The 6,430-nt window shown below is 60.5% G+C and overlaps 1 pseudogene across 3 annotated transcripts; it reads right to left on the bottom strand.

Annotated features, from left to right (window-relative positions):
- Positions 1-743: 743 nt before the first annotated feature.
- LOC311517877 (transmembrane protein 121 pseudogene) lies at positions 744-5,607 on the bottom strand (annotated as a pseudogene). Of its 3 annotated transcripts, none has more exons than XR_014714676.1 (2): positions 5,492-5,607; positions 744-2,354 (listed from the first exon to the last, which is right to left on the bottom strand). The product of XR_014714676.1 is annotated as a transmembrane protein 121 pseudogene (transcript). The 3 variants fall into 3 exon arrangements; XR_014714677.1 differs by lacking the exon at positions 5,492-5,607 and adding an exon at positions 3,920-4,416; XR_014714678.1 differs by lacking the exon at positions 5,492-5,607 and adding an exon at positions 3,265-3,285.
- Positions 5,608-6,430: the final 823 nt, after the last annotated feature.

The following is a 6,430-nucleotide window of genomic DNA, read 5'->3' as shown; positions in this document are numbered from 1 at the left end:
CCTTCAGTTACCCAATCTGCAAAATGGAGCAACTGGTTCTTGTACCTCCCCTAGCAGGGGGGTCCAAGACCTTGGTCACTAGCCTGGGTTGTGAAAGACACAGGAATGTTCGTAGCAATCAGTGCAAGAGGGTCTCCTGGCTCCTCGTTCAGTGCCTGTCTGGCCAGGAGAGGCTGTTCTGGCAGAGGACCTCTAGCACTGCACACGGTGCTGGCCATCCCTGGGGAAGGCATTGCCACCTGCCACACCAGCCCAGAGAACCAAAAATCCAAGCTAAGAACTCTTTCTGAATTGGGTTTCTGAGCTTGTTCTTGGGGCCGGCCTCTAGATCTCAGTGAGGGGTCCCCGTCAGAAGCCTGCCCCGTCCGTCCCTAAGCTGCAACAAATGGGTTATAAGAAATTAAGGTCTTACAAAACCAATCATTTTGGAGGGCTGTATCTTGGGCACCCTTTGATCCAGTGACCCCAAAAGTGCCCCACATTCTCCCCTGGGCCTGGAACTAGCAGACCACTTTCCAAGCCCATCTGACTGGGGGCGTAGGCTTTAGAGAGGATGGAAAATTCAAACAGAAGCCATGCTGCAACCTTAACAGTGAGCCAGCTCTTGTTGTTCTATAATCCTACCTACCCCCCATGCCTTCTGTCGGCCCTCACAGAGAGCAGGACTCATGCTCATCCCAACTGGCCTCCATACAAACAGCATTAGGGAGCAGCTGCACACAGATGCCAGGAGGCTGCAGGGCTTGGACTCTCATTTATTGGAAAAAGGAAGATGCTCATGAAGAAGGCCCACGAGGCAGTGAGTCCCATTGGACGTCTTGGGGCTGGGAGCTGGTCGGTACCGGCACCACTCCCCTGGGGAATCCTGCACTCCCGAGGAGGGAACAGGCAGCGATGTGTGTGTGTGTGGGAGGGGGGCGGCGGAACGTGTGGGCACGCAGAGGGAGGGGCCCAGCAGAAACAATCGAGGGCAGAACGGGTGCCCCTTTGGCACCATTAGACAGTGCAGGGAGTGCATGAAGATTGTGTCCCCCCGGGACATTCCCAGCAGGCCCACCACAGAGCCATCGCGCCGCGACACCCTTGCAATTGAAGGAATACAGGGAAGCAACCCTGTTGCCTGGCACTGCCTGTTCCCCTTTGGCAGCCTCTCCACAAGGCCCGCAAGTTGGCCTTGGGGGCTGGCTACCATTGGCTATGGTGCCAAGGCCCTGTTCTATGCCATGCTGCCCCGGAAGTGACCGTTCCCCAGCCCCGTGCTCAGTGAGGACGTGGCTGGTCAGTTTGTCCGTGCAAAGCAAGGAGGGGTCGCTCACAGACTGCCTGGAGGAACCAGCCCTGGGCGGGAACTCGGCAGGTGCCAGTACTCTGCCATTGTTAGGCTCCAGTCTGCGGTGCCCGCCTCAGGTCACGTGTTCCCCTGGCCCAGAGCCTTGGGACCGGGCGTCTGGTTCTGGGATTTCAGCAGCTGCAGGGCAGGCTGGGGCTGGGGTGTGGAGCTGTGCTGGGGCTCAGCGCTGAGCCCTGCTGGCATGTTGCGCAGCTGCTTCCGGTACTGCACAAACATACAGAGCTTCAGCACGACGGCCAGCACGTTCTTGCCCATGAAGATGCCCGAGACCCGGGCGTCCCTGAAGAAGACCATGTTGCTCCCCCTGATGAAGAGGGTGGCGATGTTGACAGTGAGCAGGCTCAGTATAGGGTAGAGCATCATCCGGTGCGGGACGATGCTGAATCCTTGCATGCTGATCTCGCACAGGGACACGCAAGGGAGAGTCAAGAGCAAAATGTAGCAGTAGAAGAACATGAGGCCCTCGGCCCAGAGGGGCAGTCCTTTCTTCTGGGGCTCCCACAGGTTGGCCTGGATGTCCAGCACGTCCAGCATGTCAATGATGACCCAGAAGAGGCGGTTGCGGAGGTCCTCCTTCTTCTTGAAGGTCCGGACGTAGTCCATATGCTCAGTGGCTACCAGCAGCACATAGAGGGCTGGGATGCAGACAGACAACAGCAGGGTCAGGGCTTTGCGTGCCAGAAGGTCCAGGGTCTTCCGGTCAGCCTTGTAGTTCTGGTAGACAAAGTAGACCTTGATCTCCAACACAAAGACGTAAAGGAACCAAAGGATCATGGCGTAGCCGCGCTTGGCTGTCCTCACCTCGGCCCCAACCCAGACCGCCATGTACCGGAGCACCAGCAGGAAGCAGAGGTCACCCACCGAGACCATGAGGCAGATGCCCAGTTTCCGGGAGCCCTGGTTCTGCTCCACCAGGTAAGCGTCCATCAGCACCAAGCTGCTCATGATGAGGATGGTGGAGAGGCAGACATGGGGCTTGTTGACGGGCGGTGGGGGAACCATCCTGGAAGGAGGAACACATGGGTCAGTCAGGCAGCTACTTTGCTGTAGGGCTCTCTCTGCTCTGTTCAAATCTCCCCGGCCTTGGTGGGCAGCACGTTCCTCCCTGCCACCTCTTTCCCAGTCAGCTGTGGGCAGCAGGGGGTGGGGTGCTGCTTTGCATTGCTGAGGTCTGCCTCCCCACCCAGCATGCCTGTGCCAGGTCCCCCTCTGCCCCCCCAACAGTATCCCTGCGCCAGGCCTCTCGTGCCCCCCATTATACCCCTGCCAACCCACAGTGCAATTAAAACTGCTATTAATCATGACTAATTTTTAAAATCTAGTTAATTTATTTTGCGTTAATTGCTTGCATTAACTGCAATTAATTGACAGCCCTAATTGCCAGTGACAGAGAATCCACCATGACCCTTGGTAAATTGCGCCAATGGTTAATTACCCTCATGGTTAAAATGTAATCTTATTTCCAGTCTGAATTTGTCTAGTTTCAATTTCCAGCCATTGCATCTTGTTAGACTTTTGTCTGCTACAATGAAGAGCCCATCATCAAATTTTTGTTCAAGTCGAGACTGTGATTACAAAATGGCAAATTGGTTTTCAATGTCTCTGTATGTGAACTTTGGAGATGATGCAAAACTCTGCTTTAAACAAACCCTGTGACACCCTTCGTGCCGATGCAGCTGTTACCACTCCAGGTTTCTGTGTCCCCGCTGACCCTCGTAGGGGCACCTTTCACTAGTCTGTAACACGCGGGAATGTGAAGGGGCGAGGTCCCATTATTTGATAAATGTCTTGTAGTGTCACTTTGCCTTGTGCCATCCAAGGGCCTCGATTTGATAAATTCCTCCTGTGCCCAGACCTCTCACGCTGTGCACAGAGAAACCTAGAGCAAGGACTCAAACAGCCAGGGCACCAACCTTCACATCCAGGGTGTTGCGATCTGGGTGCTGTGTTTTAGCTTAGTGCTCTGGATTCCTCAAGTGCTGGGGCAGGGAAGTGTTGCCTGATATGCCCCCCTCCTCCGTCCGTGCAGAGTAGTGTCCTCCCCAGGTACCAGGGAGAATGCCACCACTCTGGTTCTGTCTCTCTTTCTGGCCTGGGCATGGCACGGGTGCAGCTGCTGCGGCTTGCTGCATGGGGAAAAGAGGAGGAGCAGAGCCAGGATCCTGACTGCTGCTGCTCCACAGCTGCCCTGGAGAGAAGCCAGCACCAGGGCTGAGACTGGAGGAGGAGGAGGGGAGTGTGTTTGTCCCAGTGGAGGCACGGAAGCCCCCTGCTAACCAACATGGCTGGCGGCTAAGCCTGGAGCAGTCTGAGGCTATGGGCATAGCATGCTGAGCCGCACTCCGCCCTGGCTGCGCCCTGAAGGTCCCAAGTTAAAATCCTGCTGAGCACCTGTGCCCAGAGAAAAATAGCATGTGATCATGCCGGTAAAGGCGGTGGCCTAATGCATGTACCCAAGGGGCACAGTCCAGATTGCAGAGGTAAACGAACATCCCCCAGTGCATGGGCTGGGTTGGGGGGGACCCAGCAGGGGCCTGGGCTTGGTCCACACTGATTTAGTATTTTCACCTGTGATCTGGAAGTGAGCGGTGAGCAGCAGGTAACACTTAATTGGGAGCTGTGATCAACAATGAAGACAGAACAAAAGAGCCCGAGGGACCCAGCAGGGGCAGAAATGACCAAGCTGAGACGCAGCTGGGATGGATGGAGCTACCCCAGCTGGGGAGAACAAGCTAAACCACCCCCCGTCATGGGGAGAAACCAACCTAGGAGACAGTGCGGCTGAGAGAGCTGAAGCCCTTGCTTACACTAGTGTCTCCCCTTATACTTTCCCTTCATTCTCACTGCTGGGGCAGCCCCCCCGGCCTCCTGCATGGGGGCCACGGTGCCACGCAGGCCTGCTCCCAGCCGGGTTAGCCGAGACGTGGTTAAACACCAGCAGCTGCGACTGGAAGGGCTGAACCTGGCGGCGCAGCAAGGGCGGGGAAGAGCCAGGCAAAGGCAGAGCCCTGGGGCCACAGTGGACGTCAGCCGGAAATGCAACGTGGCAGCGAAAATGGGCAATGTGACTGAGGGCTGCAGGCCCAGAGGCAGCACCTTGCTGAGCAGGGGGTGGCCCCTGAATGCGCAGCTGGGCCAGGCCCAGCGCCCTCCATTGCGGGCACCACATTACCAGAAAAACGCTGACAGCCGGAGGGAATTCGGAGAAGAGCCACAACATGGTCAGGGACTAAAGCGTTAAGAGTTCAGTGAGTCCAGCTCAGCTCAGCAAGGGCAGCTATGCTGTGGCTGTGAGAGGAGGAGAAATAGAGTCCCTGCCCCAGAGAGGCTTTCTCCTGGGGAATTGACTTCCCAGGGATAGGGCCAGGAGCCCTCAAGTGCCTGGGCCATTGCAAACCTGCCTGGCCCCAGCCCTGGAGAATGGCCCATAGGGCCTGTCCTACACTGTCCAGCTCTAATATATGTCACTTGATCCTCTGACTCTCCTCTGGCCATGGCCACACTCCTGCCCCCGCTGGCCCCCGCCTGCCCGGCCACAGCAGCACTCCAGACCCCCACGGGTCGGGCAGAGCTCCTGGAGCACCAGCCCGCCTCTCTGGCCTGGGCTCCGTAGCCCACCAGCTCCTGGGCCCGCACTGCTGGCGCAGACTGGCCAGGGCACAAGCTCCCAGCCCCTTGCAGCCAGCCGGCACCTCACTCGCTGCCGCCAACACCACCAGGCCCAGGACTGGCCTGGCCAGGAGAGACACGGCTGTGCCGGTGCCAAGTAGCCCGGGTGGGACAAGACGTCATACAACCCCCTATTCCCCCCAGGCGTGTGCGTGTGCCCTCTGCCTGCCCTCCTCGGTGTCGCCAGCCCAGCCGGGCAGTGCCAGCCAGGCCCACCAACGCAGCTGGCTCCCTGGGGCACCCTGGGGAGACGGCTGCCGAGCCACCAGGGCCCCCCCGGCTCCCTGTCTCCAGGGCCCCGTTCCTCTGCCCTGTGCAGGGGGCAGGCTAGGGACTCTCTGCCCTGCCAGGCCACGGCAGCAGGTTCAGGTCTGCCCCAGCCCCGGGTCACTCGCCCTCCTGCGTGGGGGGCGAGTCCCAGCCGGCCCCGGCCGCTGGGAAGGGGCAGCCGAGCGCGGAGCGGGGCTTTACCTCGCGCCTGTCTCTGCCGAGATGCTGCTTCCCCTACGCGGCCGGCGCCTGCTCCCGGGCTGGGCGGCCGGGGCCGGGCGCTCCCCGCTGCTCCGGGCCCCTGCGAGCCGCTGGAGGCCGGGCGCGGGCGGGCAGCTGCCGGCGGCTCCCGGGCTCTCCCTGCAGCGGGACCCCCGGGCGGGCGGCGAGCCGGGGCTGGGAGAGCGGCCGCGGCGCTGCCAGGTCCATGCCCGGCCCCGGTGCTGCGGCTGCAGCGCGGCCCGGCCCGGCGGCGCCCTCCCCGGCTGCCTGCGCGCTGGCCCCGCGGAGCTCAGCGCCCGGGCTCGCCGCCGTCCCAGGCGCCCCTCGCTGGGCCCCGCAGCGCGGCCCCTGCCGGGCTCCGCTCCCGTCCTGTCCGCAGGCTGCGGGGAGGCCGCGGCGGGTGGGAAGCAGGGAGGCGGCGCGGCGCAGCGGGCGGGTGGCGCCGTGGTCGCTGCCGCTGGGCGGAGGGTCACCGGGCAGCTGTTCCCGCGTGGGGCCGCAGGGTCTGGCGGCAGCTGCCCGGCTCCCCGTTGGCCGCCAGGACGGACACATGCTCCTCTGGACACAGCCAGGGACGTTCAGAGCGGTGAGCTGGGTCCCAGGGTAGCAGAGAGACAAGGTGGAGGAGGGAATAGCTTCTACTGGACCAACTTCTGCTGGAAAGAGAGACAGGCTTTGGAGCGTGCCCAGAGCTCATGCTCAGGGCGGGGAGAGGTCGCTGCTAAATACAAGGTGGAGCAGCTTCTTGGGCATAAGTAGTTAGCGCATATTTCAAGGGACCTTTCAAGGGGAAGTGGCTGGTTTACACCCCTCCTGCCACAGCGGTCCAGGAGAAAAAAAAAGCGGGGGTGTTTAGTGCCTTACAGATTGTTGTAAGCCATTCCTCCGGTGTCCCTGTTCAGTCCACGGTTGTTAGTG

The sequence above is a fragment of the Lepidochelys olivacea genome (genome assembly GCF_965140295.1).
Source record: "Lepidochelys olivacea isolate rLepOli2 genome assembly, chromosome: 3".
NCBI classification, from domain to species: Eukaryota; Metazoa; Chordata; order Testudines; family Cheloniidae; genus Lepidochelys; species Lepidochelys olivacea.
This window is presented reverse-complemented; position numbering and strand designations above follow the sequence as displayed.